This window comes from Monodelphis domestica, chromosome 6 (assembly GCF_027887165.1).
Source record: "Monodelphis domestica isolate mMonDom1 chromosome 6, mMonDom1.pri, whole genome shotgun sequence".
In the NCBI taxonomy this organism is placed as follows: Eukaryota; Metazoa; Chordata; class Mammalia; order Didelphimorphia; family Didelphidae; genus Monodelphis; species Monodelphis domestica.
This window is the reverse complement of record NC_077232.1, coordinates 291,174,586-291,190,204: the sequence shown is the minus strand read 5'-3', so window position 1 is coordinate 291,190,204 and position 15,619 is coordinate 291,174,586. Positions and strand designations below refer to the sequence as shown.

At 40.4% G+C, this 15,619-nt stretch overlaps 2 pseudogenes; both read left to right on the top strand.

Moving 5' to 3' along the window:
• Window positions 1-213: 213 nt before the first annotated feature.
• On the top strand, window positions 214-465 carry LOC100617901 (diphthamide biosynthesis protein 3-like; annotated as a pseudogene).
• Window positions 466-13,285: 12,820 nt separating this feature from the next.
• On the top strand, window positions 13,286-15,279 carry LOC100023337 (heat shock cognate 71 kDa protein-like; annotated as a pseudogene).
• The last annotated feature ends 340 nt before the right edge of the window (window positions 15,280-15,619 follow it).

The following is a 15,619-nucleotide window of genomic DNA, read 5'->3' as shown; positions in this document are numbered from 1 at the left end:
TTTCCCCACCCTGGAACCCATGAGCAATTCCACTGGGTTTTATATGTATCATTGTTTAAAACCTATTTCCATATCATCAATATTTGCAATAGAATGATCATTTAAAGTCAACATCCCCGGTGCCAGGCTGGAGCCGCCGGAAACTGTAGTAGCTATCTGTGTTGGTGGGAGGCTGGCTTTTCCAGTAGCCTGACTGGGCTCTCTGCTGCGCTTATGAAGTCGCTGTTTCATGACGAGGTGGAGATGGAAGACTTCGAGTATGAGGAGGAAATGGAGGCATAGTCCTACCCCTGTCCCTGTGGGGATAACTTCACCATCTCCAAGGAAGATTTGGAGAATGGGGAAGAGGTGGCCACCTGTCTCAGTTGCTCACTAGTAATCAAGGTGATCTATGACCAAGATCAATTTATATGTGGAAAAACAGTCTTTGTACCTTGGATCAGCAAAGAGTTAGTTAAATGCTGAAGAAAGCTCTGAAAACCTAATTTATACCAAATGGCCAAAGGATGTGCTCAGGTGGATATTAAACAGGAAATTGAGAACATCTGAATAACAAGAGTTGTTTTTTTTTTTTGCTTGCTTGAAGTGTATTGCAAAGCATAGCTTCTTTACATCAATAATCACGTTAATCTTAAAAATTAAGAACTGAATTGACAGAGGGGAACCAACATAGATTTTTATAATTGAACTTGAGTCTTAATTTCAGTGAAAAATGTTCATTTCCCAAAATTATAAAGAAGAATAATTTCAAATCAGCAAATGATCATATGGTTTTATCATTTATCTGATAAAACCTGTTAACTTTGCTATTTGGTCATTCCCAAGTATCATCTACCTCTGTAATCAGCAGTAGGTACTGATGCTCATTTAATTGGCTTCAATAGTAAAAACCTTGTCAGTAGCTGAATTGTAATAGTGTGAGGTGTGTGCACTATCTTGTTTTCTGTCATATCCTAACTTCATAAAGTCAAAGAATGGATATCCTCAGAGGATAAAAGTCTTCTGTGTCTTGGATAGTAGAAACAAGACTCAATGTGAAATTGCAAGAGACCTTGGAATTCTCATGTCATGTTTTCTCAAAACTAAGAGGAGCATAAAAAGGCAAGCATTGGGGCTTGATGATAAGAATAAAGTGCTGACCAAAGGGGAAAAAATGAAATGTGCAAATCCTGTTGAGGCAGGAAGTGAACCAGTTGATTGTTCCAAACCAGTGCCAATGGTGTCCCTCTGTCTGATCATTTTCTAAAAGTAAAAAGCCAATGAAATTACCCCAAGGAAGGTGGCTTTGTGTCTTTTGGTACCATTACAATATTGTGTCCACTGCATGTGAAAAGGTGAAGCATCTCCATTAACCATACCCTTTGCTGAAGATCATCTTTAAATGTGAGAGAGGCCCATTCTGGATGCCAGCACTAGTAAGGACACATTAAAAGTGGGTGCCATTTATGTGGTTTACCACCGAGTCATATCCTAGTAGCCCTAATAGAGGAAGCTTGCTGTGAAGGGAGGAAAAAAGGCATGTGGACAGTCTTTGCTGCAGTGATGATAGTAGTGAGAAATGGAGCCATATCTGGAGAAATTGGAAAATCCACAGTGGCTCCTGAAAGGTGTGAATCATCTTCCCTATGAGTACTGTTAGCAAACATGCATCGATGACTAAAAAGTGATTTTGGTATTGACTTCTGCAATTAGAAAAATGGCTTGCCAGAGTAGCTATTTTGTTGCTCTTAAATGGGCTGTGCTTACCTACATTTAAATTAAAACATGTGCCCGTTCCTTTTCTGCTTGCCAATCCTTCAAGTTACATGAGGTTAATAGACCAAGGAGTGATGGACTAAAAGTTGAGTCCCTGCAGCACTTGGCTACCTGGAGTGCCAATGAAAGTAGCTGTTCTAGAAATATGGAAATGGAATATTCTTGGTGCAATGAGGAAGCCCCTGGCTGCCTGAGACCCAGTCTCATACTGAAAGCAAAGCTGGCTTGTTTAATACCAGTGATGGTTTGGCCAAAAGGAGTGTTCAGACTAGAATGAGCTACAAAGAAAAATGGATTGTCCAATCAGTATTGATGGTGTTATAAATATGGGCTACCTCTGCTGATATTCTATTAACAAGAGAAATCTTTAATGTGAAATTTGTTGTAGTATAAAGGAAGAAGAGAAAGAAGCTGCTTGAGCCCATGCATCCTGCAAGAAGAGAAGCTTGGACAATATGAACAGTTATTGAATTTATGATAATTTATAGTGCTATGAGAGATTCTGTCTACAGCATTGGGCAGAATTACTGAGTAGGGTCTGAACTATAGGAAAAAGTCCAAGTTCAATGCTGTATTTCTTTTTTTTTTAAATAGTATTTTATTTGATCATTTCCATGCATTTTTCATTAAAGACAAAGATCATTTTCTTTTCCTCCCTCCCACCCCCCGTGGCCGACGTGTGATTCCACTGGTATCATATGTGTTCTTGACTTGAACCCATTGCCATGTTGTTAGTATTTGCATCAGAGTGTTCGCTCAGAGTCTTTCCTCTGTCATGTCCCCTCAGCCATTGTAGTCAGGCAGTTGCTTTTCCTCGGTGTTTCTACTCCCTCAGTTTGTCCTCTGCTTTTGGATAGTGTTTTTTTCTCCTTGATCCCTGCAGATTGTGCAGGGACATTACACCACCACTAATGGAGAAGTCCATTACGTTCGATGATACCACAGTGTGTTTGTCTCTGTGTACAATGTTCTCCTGGTTCTGCTCCTCTCGCTCTGCATCACTTCTTGGAGGTTGTTCCAGTTCACATGGAAATCCTCCACTTTATTATTCCTTTGAGCACAATAGTATTCCATCACCAACATATACCACAATTTGTTCAGCCATTCCCCGATCGATGGGCATCCCCTCATTTTCCAATTTTTGGCCACCACAAAGAGCGCAGCTATGAATATTTTTGTACAAGTCTTTTTGTCCATTATCTCTTTGGGGTACAAACCCAGCAGTGCTATGGCTGGATCAAAGGGTAGACATTCTTTTATCGCCCTTTGTGCATAGTTCCAAATTGCCCTCCAGAATGGCTGGATCAGTTCACAACTCCACCAGCAATGAATTAATGTCCCTACTTTGCCACATCCCCTCCAGCATTCATTACTTTCCATAACTGTCATGTTAGCCAATCTGCTAGGTGTGAGGTGATACCTCAGAGTTGTTTTGATTTGCATCTCTCTGATTATAAGAGATGTGGAGCACTTCTTCATGTGCTTATTAATAGTTTTGATTTCTTTATCTGAAAACTGTCTATCCATGTCCCTTGCCCATTTATCAATTGGGGAATGGCTTGATTTTTTGTACAATTGATTTAGCTCTTTATAAATTTGAGTAATTAAACCTTTGTCAGAGGTTTTTATGAAGATTTTTTCCCAACTTGTTGTTTTCCTTCTGATTTTAGTTACATTGCTTTTGTTTGTACAAAAGCCTTTTAATTTGATGTAGTCGAAATTATTTATTTTACATTTTGTGATTCTCTCTATGTCTTGCTTGGTTTTAAAGTCTTTCCCTTCCCAAAGGTCTGACATGTATACTATTCTGTGTTTACCCAATTTACTTATGGTCCTTCTTTACGTTTAAGTCTTTCACCCATTTTGAATTTATCTTGGTGTAGGGTGTGAGATGTTGATCTATTCCTAGTCTCTCCCACACTGTCTTCCAATTTTCCCAGCAGTTCTTATCAAATAGTGAATTTTTGTCCCAAGACCTGGGATCTTTGGGTTTATTGTAAACTATCTGGCTGAGGTCGCTTTCCCCCAGTCTATTCCACTGATCCTCCTTTCTGTCTCTTAGCCAGTACCAAATTGTTTTGATGACTGCTGCTTTGTAATATAGTTTGAGGTCTGGGACTGCTAGGCCCCCCTCATTAGTGTTTTTTTTTTCATTATTTCCCTGGATATCCTTGATCTTTTGTTCTTCCAAATGAACTTTGTTATGGTTTTTTCTAAATCAGTGAAGAAGTATTTTGGTAGTTCAATGGGTATGGCACTAAATAGATAAATAAGTTTCAGTAGGATGGTCATTTTTATTATATTGGCTCGTCCTATCCATGAGCAGTTAATGTTTTTCCAATTGCTCAAGTCTAGTTTTAGTTGTGTGGCGAGTGTTTTGTAGTTGTGTTCATATAGTTCCTGTGTTTGTCTTGGGAGGTAGATTCCTAGGTATTTTATTTTGTCTAAGGTGATTTTGAATGGGATTTCTCTTTCTAGTTCTTGCTGCTGAGCTGTGTTGGAGATATATAGAAAAGCTGATGACTTATGTGGGTTTATTTTGTATCCTGCAACTTTGCTAAAGTTGTTGATTATTTCAATTAGCTTTTTGGTTGAATCTCTAGGATTCTTTAAGTAGACCATCATGTCATCTGCAAAAAGTGATAACTTGGTCTCCTCCTTGCCTATTTTGATGCCTTCAATTTCTTTTTCTTCTCTAATTGCTACTGCTAGTGTTTCTAGTACGATGTCAAATAATAGAGGTGATAATGGGCATCCTTGTTTCACTCCTGATCTTATTGGGAATGCATCTAGTTTATCCCCATTGCAGATGATATTAGCTGATGGTTTTAGATATATACTGTTTATTATTTTTAGGAACGACCCTTCTATTCCTATGCTTTCTAGTGTTTTTAATAGGAATGGGTGTTGTATTTTATCAAAGGCTTTTTCTGCATCTATTGAGATAATCATGTGGTTCTTGTTGGTTTGCTTGTTAATGTGGTCAATTATGTGGATGGTTTTCCTAATATTGAACCAGCCCTGCATCCCTGGTATAAATCCTACTTGATCATGGTGGATGACCCTTCTGATCACTTGCTGAAGTCTTTTTGCTAGTATCCTATTTAAGATTTTTGCATCTATATTCATTAGGGAGATTGGTCTATAGTTTTCTTTCTCTGTTTTTGACCTGCCTGGTTTTGGAATCAGTACCATGTTTGTGTCATAAAAGGAGTTTGGTAGAACTCCCTCTTTGCTTATTATGTCAAATAGTTTGTATAGTATTGGGATTAACTGTTCTCTGAATGTTTGATAGAATTCACTGGTGAATCAGGCCCTGGGGATTTTTTCTTAGGAAGTTCTTTGATGGCTTGGTGGATTTCACTTTCTGATATGGGATTATTTAAGAATTCTATTTCCTCTTCTGTTAGTCTAGGCAGTTTGTATTTTTGTATATATTCATCCATATCACTTAAATTGGTATATTTATTGCCATATAATTGGGCAAAGTAATTTCTAATGATTGCCTTAATTTCCTCTTCCTCAGAGGTGATGTCCCCCTTTTCATCTTTGATGCTGTTAATTTGCTTTTCTTCCTTCCTTTTTTTAATTAGATTGACCAGTACTTTGTCTATTTTGTTTGTTTTTTCAAAGTACCAGCTTCTTGTCTTATTTATTAAATCAATAGTTCTATCACTTTCAATTTTATTAATTTCTCCCTTAATTTTTAGGATTTCTAGTTTGGTTTTCTGCTGGGGGTTTTTAATTTGGTCACTTTCGAGTTTTTTTATTTGCATTTCCAATTGATTGATCTCTGCTCTCCCTAGTTTGTTAATATATGCACTCAGGGATATGAATTTACCTCTGATTACTGCTTTGGCTGCATCCCAAAAGGTTTGAAAGGATGTCTCGCCATTGTCATTTTCCTCGATGAAATTATTAATTGTTTCTATGATTTCTTCTCTAACTAAACGATTTTGGAGTATCATATTGTTTAGTTTCCAATTAGTTTTTGATTTGGTTTTCCATGTACCATTACTGATCGTTATTTTTATTGCCTTGTGGTCTGAAAAGGCTGCATTTATTATTTCTGCTTTTCTGCATTTGTGTGCCATGTTTCTGTGACCTAATGTATGGTCAATCTTTGTGAATGTGCCATGTGGTGCTGAGAAGAAGGTGTATTCCTTTTTATCCCTATTTATTTTTCTCCATATGTCTATTAATTCTAATTTTTCTAAGATTTCATTCACTTCTTTTACCTCTTTCTTATTTATTTTTTGATTTGATTTATCTAAATTTGATAATGGTTGGTTTAAGTCTCCCACTAATATGGTTTTACTGTCTATTTCTTCCTTCAATTCTCCTAGTTTCTCCATTAGAAATTTGGGTGCTATATTATTTGGTGCATATATGTTGATTAGTGATATTTCCTCATTATCTAAAGTCCCTTTTAACAAAATATAATAACCTTCCCTATCCCTTTTGATCAGGTCTATTTTTGCTTTGGCTTTATCAGATATCATGATTGCCACTCCTGCCTTCTTTCTGTCACTTGAGGCCCAGAAGGTCTTACTCCATCCTTTAATTCTGACCTTGTGGGTGTCTACCCGCCTCATGTGTGTTTCTTGGAGACAACATATGGTAGGGTTTTGGATTCTAATCCATTCTTCTATTTGTTTACGTTTTATGGGTGAGTTCATCCCATTCACGTTCAATGTTATGACTGTCACTTGTGGACTCCCTGGCATTTTGATATCCTTCCCTAATTCTAACCTTTCTTCTTCAGCTCTACCTTTTAGTCCAGTGATTTACTTTAAATCAGTCCCCCTTGTATTTCCCTTTCTACCCCCCTCCCTTCTAATTCCCTCCCTTATTTTCCCCTGTAGTCTTTTTAAAAATTCCCCCCCCACACCCTCTCCCTCCCTTGTACTGCTTCCCTCCCCACCAGTCTGCTTTTTACCCTTCTACTCCTCTGTAGGGCGCAAATCTATTCTCTTCCCCAATGGATTGGATTGTTCTTCCCTCTTTGGGTCAGTTTCAAAGTACGTAAGAGTTGAATATTTCCTATCTCCGACCTCTTTACCCTTCCAGTGTATCGATGTTCTTCCCCCTCCCGCCATGAGCTTCTTTGTGACATATAAATTTACCCCCATTTGTTTCTTTTCCCATTTCTTTTAGTCATAACCTCTTTTCTTTTTTAGCTTTAGTCATGTATATATATATATATACATACACATGTATATGTATTTATGCATGCATATCTCTATATACCTATTTATGTTTTGTCCTTTCATCCTATACAGTTTGTCACTGTTCCCTCTGAGTGTAGTTCTTCTAGCTGCTTAGGTGATAGCAACAGTTTTTAAGAGTTGCCAATGACCTCTTTTCTTATAGGGATACATATCATTTTAACTTATTGAGTCTCTTAAAAAAAACCTTTGTTGTTGTTGTTGTTTTTCCCCTCTTTTTTAATTACCTTTTGATGATTCTCTTGAATTCTGTGGTTGGACTTCAAATTTTCTGTTCAGGTCTGGTCTTTTATTTATGAATGCTTGGAATTCCTCTGTTGTGTTAAATGACCATACTTTCCCCTGTAAGAATATAGTCAGTTTTGATGGGTATTTTATTCTTGGCTGTAGGCCTAGTTCCCTTGCTTTCCGGAATATCATATTCCATGCCTTTCGGTCCTTCAGTGTGGATGCAGAAAGATCCTGTGTTATCCTCACCATGTTTCCATGGTATCTGAATGGTTTCTTTTTGGCAGCTTGTAATACCTGTTCTTTTATCTGATTGTTTTTGAGTTTGGCTATAACATTTCTTGGTGTTGTCAGTTGGGGATTAAAAACAGGGGGTGATCTGTGGATTCTTTCAATCTCCACTTTCCCCTCTTGTTCTAGGATTTCGGGACAGTTTTCCTGGATAATTTCTTCTAGTATTATGTCCAGGCTTTTTCTTTTGTCGTGGTCTTCTGGTAGTCCAATTATTCTTAAATTGTCTCTTCTTGAACGATTTTCTAAATCGTCTGTTTTGTGAATGAGATGCTTCACATTTTCCTCAATTTTTTCATTCTTTTTGTTTTGTCTTATAGTGTCCTGCTGCCTTGTGAGGTCACTTGATTCTAGTTGTTTTACTCGGGTTCTTAAAGATTGGATTTCATCTTTGGCTTTTTGGTCGTCTTTTTCCTTCTGGTCTGAGTTTCTTTGAAGATTGTCTTTCATCCTCTTTATCTCGTCTTTCATCTCCTTTGCTTCATCTTTCATCTCCTTTGCCTCATTTTCCAGCTGGATGATTTTGGCTTTCAGGACACTATTTTCTTGTTTTAGTTCAAGTGCCTCTGTTTCCAGATGACTTATCTTAATTTTTAAGTTCTTTTCCCAATTGTCTTCAGCCTCTCTTAGCTGTGTTTTGAGTTCTTCCACAGCCTGTATCCAATTCGCTGGGATTTCTGGTTTATCGTTTGCTGATCTCTCCCCCTCTGTTCCATTTGGTGAGTAGTAGCTGTCTATTGTAGTTTCTTTCTTCTGTTTCTGTTGTTTGTTCAAATTCACCCCTTCTTTCCTCCCTGTATTTGTCTGTGCTCTTGTTCCTCTCATTTTTCTGTTTTTTAGGGACTTCTATCAGTCTCCCCTCTTGGAGCTTTAACAGAGGATCTCTTGGTGTAATCTCTGAGGGAGGGTTGTTGGGGATTTGAGCTTTCCTGTCCTCTGGAGGCTTTTGATTGGCTTAAAGTTCAGCAGTCAGTGAGGATGGATGGGGAGCCTGGGCTTCCCTGTGTTCTGGAGACTTTTGATGGGATTGAGTTCAGCTTATTTGGGATGGGTTTATTCTGAGTTTTAAACTTCCTGGACGGCTGGAGCAGATATGGAGGATCTCTAAAGCTCTAGCCAGGCTGCCAGGTCTATGCTCCTTCTAGGCTGCCATCTTGACTTCGCCTCTAGGTTTCTGTTTTTTCAGAAGACCTAGCTCTCTAAGGGGGGAGGGGTTGTGGCTTGCCTGGACTCTGAGGGCTCCTGATGAGATTAGGTTCAGGTGGTGTGGGCCGAAAGATCCCAGAGCCAAAAAAGGTAAGGGAAAAAAAAAGCAGCCACCTCCTCTTCCACAGCCTGTGTTGAGTGCCCAGAGACTGGCCGAGTTACTTTCAAGGAAAGCTCTTTGGAGCAACCCCTTTGCCAGCCCTGAGTTTTCTGTCCTTTCAGTAGCTCTGAGGGCTCCTGATGGGATTAGGTTCAGCTGGTTCTTTCAGAAGACCCTGCTCTCTAAGGGGGGAGGGGTCGTGGCTTGCCTGGACTCTAATGGCTCCTGATGGGATTATGTTCAGGCAGTGTGGGCCGAATGATCCTGGAGCCAAAAAAGAAGAAAGAGAAAAGCAGCAACCTCCTCTTCCACAGTCTGTGTTGAATGCCCGGAAACTGGCCCGGGTTACTTTCAAGGCAAGCTCCCCGGAGCACCCCCCTTGCCAGCCCTGAGTTCTCAGTCCTCTCAGCAGCTCTAAGGGCTCCTGATGGGATTAGGTTCAACTGGTTCTTTCAGAAGACCCTGCTCTCTAAGGGGGGAGGGGTAGTGGCTTGCCTGGACTCTGATGGCTCCTGATGGGATTAGGTTCAGGTAGTGTGGGCCGAATGATCCTGGAGCCAAAAAAGAAGAAAGAGAAAAGCAGCAACCTCCTCTTCCTCAGTCTGTGTTGAGTGCCCAGAAACTGGCCCGGGTTACTTTCAAGGTAGGCTCTTCGGAGCCACCCCTTTGCCAGCCCTGAGCCCTCTGTCCTTTCAGTAGCTCTGAGGGCTCCCGATGGGATTGGGCTCAGCTGGTGCCCCGAAGCTGGGACCTCCCCCGAGACCCAGATGGAAGAACCCAGCCAGGGGGCCACAGGCTTCCCCCTTCTCTCTATGCTTCCCTGCCGTCTGTGTTGGGCGCTCCGGAGACTGGCTCGGGTTGCTTTCAAGGTGAGTCCTCAGAGCCCTGAGGTTCCCGCTGCTGCCTTGGGCTCAGCACTCTGGGTTGGGGGGGATGGGTCCTGGGACCTTCTTTCTGTCTACCCCTTAGATCTGAGTGATCTAGGGTTCTGGCTTTTGGGGTGCGGTACCTTTTGATCCAGGTCCAGGAGGAGGTTTCCCCAGGTCTATCCTGTTGTTCAGCTTGAATTTCGGTGGCCTAGGAGCACTTTGTTTGCGATCGGTAGGGAAGGGTTTCGGAGGTCTGAACTTTCGCTGCTTCTACACCGCCATCTTGACCGGAAGTCTCAATGCTGTATTTCTAATATAACCAGTTTCCAGCTTAATAGTGAGAAGTTCTTGCCATTTGTTTCTTCTTTTGACTCCCTTCTCATAGGCTTTTTGTTTATTGCTTTTCCAGCCCTGGGACAGTAGCCAAGTTGCTGATAGCCCAAGCAGTGTTATTGTTTATAGACTTCACTCTGCTCCCTAGTGCTGGCCTACCAGGGCCCTCCCCTGCAGCAGGTGGCATGTGGGTTCTGTGTATGACCTGGAGAAATTGTAAAATGTGAAGTGTCCAAATGAGATGTATAAAAGCTGGCTGGAGCCTGAGAAGGATGAGGGAGAGACTGAGTATGCTGCAGTGATGGAGTTTTGTGTCCAATTGGTGTATTGACAGCATGGCAGCTCAAAGATGACTTTCCAGCTTTCTCCCCCCCCCCTTTTTTTTGTACAGTTAAGGATGCTTACTCCTTTCTATGATTTCCAGAATGGTTATTGATGAGGAGGAAGATGCCATCTGTTACCCCTTATTCTTCCCTTTGGGATCTTTGAATATTATAATTGGGCAAAAGGGATGAAGAACATCGAATTAGAATGTCCTCCCTCTTAATTCAAAATTTCCTAACAAAGAGGGTAGGGTGGATTTTACCCATGATCCTAGATAGTATGTGGTCATTTGGCCTGAGATGGATACTTCTGGAGAGACCTTATTGGGTTTAGAGATTAAATGAAAATAAAGTGAGAATCCAGAATGGTAAACAATATAGACTTGTGTCTTTCCCTGGGAGACCTGCCTCTAATTTGCCTGACATTTACTAGAAGGACAACTTTGGGCAGTGAGGATCAAGGGTCCTCTGAGGACTGTACCTATAGCTTTTCCCTTTGGAATTACACCAAGGAAATCTATGCTGCCATATATTCTATAGGGGAAGGGAAAATCAGTTCCTAATACATAAAGACCCTAACAGGTAGGGTGGGAAGGAAGGCCTTAATTCTGAATACAGTTGTGTATAAAAAGTTTGTATGCATGTATATATTCTCTAGCAGGCAATAGCAATTCATTTGTATTCCCAAAGGAAGGATGATACTTGGCAGTTATAAAATTCTTAAACATCCTTATAGGAATGATGAGAAAGGTAAAAAAAAAACCACAGAGTAAATACTGTGAATTGAATCCCAGCAGTTATATACAGTATGATGGGCCCTACAACATAGGTCCAAGAGCCTGGGGGGGGGGGGTAGAATGGAGGCTGCAGAGTGGGAAACAGCATCTAGCAGCTGAATTATGGAGAAACTCATTGTTGTCATTGCAGAGTGGCTGTGGGGGGTTCAGCCTAGTCTGAAGGCTAAGCCAGAAAGGTCAGTGATGGGAGCTTTGGAATTTATTTCACAGGCACTGTAATAACATTTGGGTAACACTTGTAGTTTGCAAAGGACTTGCCTCACATTTTATTCACTAATGTGTTTTATTCTCTTGTACCTGTGTCAATCTGAGCATCTTTGTAAAGATAAAAGTAAGTAGACTTAGACATTTTAAATCTCCAAAACAAGTTCCAAATACTCTGCCCTTTCTACCTATTTACATCCAGTATCCTAATGAGTGGGGAACTTAAGGTCTTAGGATTAATATTTGGGGAAGCAGTGTAGTATGTACACCATCCAATTTAAAGTCTTGGAATTGGTTCCAACTTTACTGATCAGTTGTGTGACATTTAAGCAAGTCTTCCAACTATTTAAGCTTCAGATTCCTCATCTCTCAGATGAGTGGATTAGTTTGTATGGTTTTAAAATTCCTACTTGGCTTGTAATAGACCAGGATTCTGTGACTGCAAGCTTAGAATGAAGGACATTAAATTACTGAACTTAACCAAATTCAACTCAAATATTCAAGTTCTCTTTCATGGTAAGTTAAACTTATTTTTTGAAAGTGGTTTGGTTTGAGAAATTAAATTTTTAAAAATTCCTAAAATAATTTCATGTAGCAATGTGTTTAATTGAAAAGGGCTGGATGAATCTGAGGATATGAATCTACAGAAGTATCCCTAGACACAGCATCAGTGTGAGACTGAGAAGTATATTCTGTACGGTTTTTTTTGACCACCTTATTGATTGAGGTTTTGTTATCCTCCCATCTTCCATGCCCCTGCCCAGAAGAGAAATGTTTACTGTATTTCCTGAATTGCAACTGAGCTTGGTGTTCTATGTGTTTTTAAATGTAGATTATATTGGCAGTCTTATTAATAAAAATAACTGTCATTTATGTAGCACTTTAAAGCTTGTGATAGGAAGTGTGGCATAATGTACCCAGAAGTGACCTCAGAGATGGGGAGACCCAGGTTCTAGTCCCTTCTCCCCCTCCCCTCCCATGACACTGGCTGTGTGATTATGGCAAATCTTCATTAGAAAAGGGATTTTGGACTTGAGTTCTGCTTGTGCTACTTGAATTTGAATCATGACTCTTTAAATGGAATCTACTTGAGTGTCAAAAAGTTTTTGGAATGGAATGAAAGTTCTTAATGTGTCTTATATGTTGTTTTTCTTTAAGAGTTGAACTTTTTCATTGACACTCAAGATAATCAACAAATTATGTATATATTAGGTATGGTAAAACCCATGGATGACTATTTCCCTTTAATAGACTGTTAGGCCTTTGATCTGTCAGGTCTCCAGTATATGTGGTTGGTTACACAGTGACAGTGCTTTTTTCACTATGACTTAAACTGTAAAGCTATTATCATTGTCTCAACTCCAATATTATACCAAGACCATACATACTATGCAATAAAAATGTGTGTGTCTAACTGCAAAAAAAATTTTAAAAAATAAAGTCAACATCCCCAATCATATCCCCAATAAAACCATGTGATCAATCATATATTTTTCTTCTGTGCTTCTTCTCCCATAGTTCTTTCTCTGAATGTGGGTAGTGTTCTTTCTCATAAGTCCCTCAGAATTGTCCTGGATCACTGCATTGCTGCTAGTAGAGAAGTCCATTACATTCAATTGTGCCACAGGGTATCAGTCTCTATGTACAATGTTCTCCTGGTTCTGCTCCTTTCACTCTGAATCCATTTCTGGAGATCCTTCCAATTCAGATGGAATTCCTTAAGTTCATCATTTCTTTGAGCACAATAGTATTCCATCACCAATAGGTTCCACAGTTTGTTCAGCCATTCTTTGCCACCACAAAGAGCATGGCTATAAATATTTTTGTACAAGTCTTTTTTCCTTATTATCTCTTTGGGATTTGTAACCCAGCAGTGGTATGGTTGGATCAAAAAGCAAGAAGTCTTTTAAAGCTCTTTGGGCTACTCAGTGCAGCAGCAGCCCTTCTCTCTCCACATTGGTCATTTATGACCTCTGATACCCCAGCAAACATATTGAAGGGACCCGCAGTTAGCATTGATCTTGGCACCACTTACTCCTGTGTAGGAATCTTCCAACATGGGGAAAGTAGAGGTCATTGCTAATTACCAAGGAAACAGGACCACCCCTAGCTACGTCACCTTCACCAATACAGAACTTTTAATTGGTGATGTTGCAAAGAATCAAGTTGCAATGAACCCCACCAACACAGTCTTTGATGCCAAACATCTGATTGGTCGCAGATTTGATGATTCAGTTGTACAGTCAGACACGAAGCATTGGCCTTTTACGGTGGTGAATGATGCAGGCAGGCCTAAGAAGTACAAAGGGGAGACCAAAAGTTTCTATCCAGAAGAAGTATCATCTATGGTCTTGACCAAGATGAAAGAAATTGCTGAGGATTATCTTGGGAAGACTGTCACAAATGCTGTTGTCACAGTACCAGTCTACTTCAATGATTCCCAACGACAGGCCACCAAAGACGCTGGAATGATTGCTGGTCTCAATGTGCTTCGAATCATCAATGAGCCAACTGCTGTTGCTATTGCTTATGGCTTGGACATAAAAGTTGGTTCCGAGAGAAATGTGTTGATCTTTGACCTTGGAGGTGGTACTTTTGATGTCTCCATCCTTACCATTGAAGATGGTATCTTTGAAGTCAAGTTCATAGCTGGGGACACCCACTTGGGTGGTGAGGACTTTGACAACCACATGGTCAACCATTTCATTACTGAATTCAAGTGAAAGCACAAGAAGGACATCAGTGAGAACAAGAGGGCTATCCACCATCTGTGAACTGCTTGTGAATGTGCAGAGAGTACAGTACACAGGCCAGTATTGAGATAGATTCTCTCTGTGAAGGTATCAACTTCTATACCTCTATACCTCTATTACCTGGGCCTGTTTTGAAGTGCTGAATGCTGACCTCTTCCGTGGCACACTGGACCCCATGGAAAAGGCCCTCAGAGATGCCAAGCTAGACAAATCACAGATTCATGACATCGTCTTGGTGGGTGGTTCCACTTGAATCCCCCAAATCCAGAAGCTTCTGCAGGACTTCTTCAATGGCAAGGAGCTCAACAAAAGTATCAATCCTGATGAGGCTGTTGCCTATGGTGCAGCTGTCCAGGCTGCCATCTTGTCTGGAGATAAATCTGAGAATGTGCAGGACTTGCTTCTGCTAGATGTCACTCCTCTTTCCCTTGGAATTGAAACTGTTGGTGGAGTCATGACAGTTCTGATCAAACACAATACCACCATTCCCACTAAGCAGACTCAGACCATTACTACCTACTCTGACAATCAGCCTGGTGTACTTATTTAGGTTTATGAAGGTGAGAGAGCAATGAAAAAGGATAACAACTTACATGGCAAGTTTGAGCTCACAGGAATCCCTCCTGCCCCAAGGGGTGTCCCTCAGATTGAAGTTACATTTGACATTGATGCTAACGGCATCCTCAATGTGTCTGCTGTGGATAAGAGCACAGGCAAGGAGAACAAGATCACCATCACCAATGACAAAGGTCGTCTGAGCAAAGAAGACATTGAGCACATGGTCCAGGAGGCTGAAAAGTACAAGGCTGAAGATGAGAAGCAGAGAGATAGGGTGTCTTCCAAGAATTACCTTGAGTCTTATACTTTCAACATGAAGGCAACTGTTGAGGATGAGAAACTGCAAGGCAAAATTGGTGATAAAGACAAACAGAAGTTCCTTGAAAATTGCAATGAAATGAAAAAAAAAAAACTGGCTGGATAAGAACCAGACTGCTGAAAAGAAAGAATTTGAGCATCAGCAGAAAGAATTGGAAAAAAAGTCTGCAACTCCATCATCACCAAGCTGTACCAGAGTGCAGGGGACATGCCAGGGGGCATGCCTGGTAGGTTCCCAGGAGGTGGAGCAGCCCCATCTGGAGGTGTTTCTTCTGGACTTACCATTGAAGGGTTCGATTAAATGTGCCAGAAGAAAAGCATTCCACACAGCTTTCCAAAAATTGAAGGACTCAAATTTGTAACCAAGGCAGTAGCAGTTTAAAGTTTAACATTTAAGCTACTGAATAAATCTGGGCATTCTGAATACTTGAATGTGTGCAGAGGGAGAAGTGAACAACATTGCACTTCATAAGTACTGTATAAAAACAAGTGGAAATGAAATTCTTGTCCTGGAGAATAATTATTTGAAATTGGCACCATAAAAAAATAATAAAAAAATAAAGCTCTTTGAGCAAAGTTCCAAATTGCCTTCCAGAATGGTTGGATCAATTCACACCTCTACCAGCACTGCGTTAGTGTCCCAATTTTGCCACATC